At 47.7% G+C, this 721-nt stretch overlaps 1 protein-coding gene across 3 annotated transcripts in view; it reads right to left on the bottom strand.

The window, feature by feature from the left end:
• The window catches only part of pcsk5b (proprotein convertase subtilisin/kexin type 5b), a 73,892-nt gene that overhangs the window by 41,814 nt on the left and 31,357 nt on the right, over nucleotides 1-721 (bottom strand). The window lies entirely within an intron of this gene.

Raw genomic sequence — 721 nt, 5'->3', positions numbered from 1 at the left:
GAGAGGGAACTCGAGAGGAGACTTGAGAGGGGACTTGAAAGGAAACTGGAGAGGGGGCTCGAGAGGGGACTCGAGAGGAGACTCGACAGGGGACTTGAAAGGAAACTGTCGAGGAGGCTCTCTGGAGGAGCTAAAACCGAGGATAAACTGATGGGTCCTCCACGGTCCTCCACGGCTCTTTCGTGGATGCATTTCCGGGAACACAGGTGTTTCAAAGAGTCGTGACGGCCGAACTTATCTCAGCCAATGACAGCTCTGCATGCATCCCCTGGATATTATTTTATTAACTGCTCTCATCGCAACGCGATGTTTACATTGAGCAGCTGTGAGGTCCGTGCAGAAAGCAGAGCAGTGTGTAAAATATATATCACTCAGTATAACAGGCCTACATTACTTTCTGTATTTGTATGCTGTAGTTTAGTAGATATCTACAAACAAAGAGTCGATATTTGTCTAAGACCATTTAGTGCTTCACATAATAAAATACACAACGGCTAGCCTGATTATGCTTTAGGAGCAGTAGGTGTGTGTGGTACAGTGTGTACGTGTGTGTTGTACAGTGCGTAGATGCAGCAGACAGACGGGTCTGTTACGATCCCAGACACTTAAGATGTAGGACCCAAATGCAAGACCCGGGAGCAGTGGCGGCCGGCTCATAGGGGCGCTAGGGGCGCCGCCCCACCTCTTCCCACATACAAAAAAAAATATTAAAAAATATATA

The sequence above is a fragment of the Notothenia coriiceps genome, unplaced genomic scaffold, assembly GCF_000735185.1.
Source record: "Notothenia coriiceps isolate Sejong01 unplaced genomic scaffold, NC01 NC01_scaffold00019799, whole genome shotgun sequence".
NCBI lineage: Eukaryota > Metazoa > Chordata > Actinopteri > Perciformes > Nototheniidae > Notothenia > Notothenia coriiceps.
This window is presented reverse-complemented; position numbering and strand designations above follow the sequence as displayed.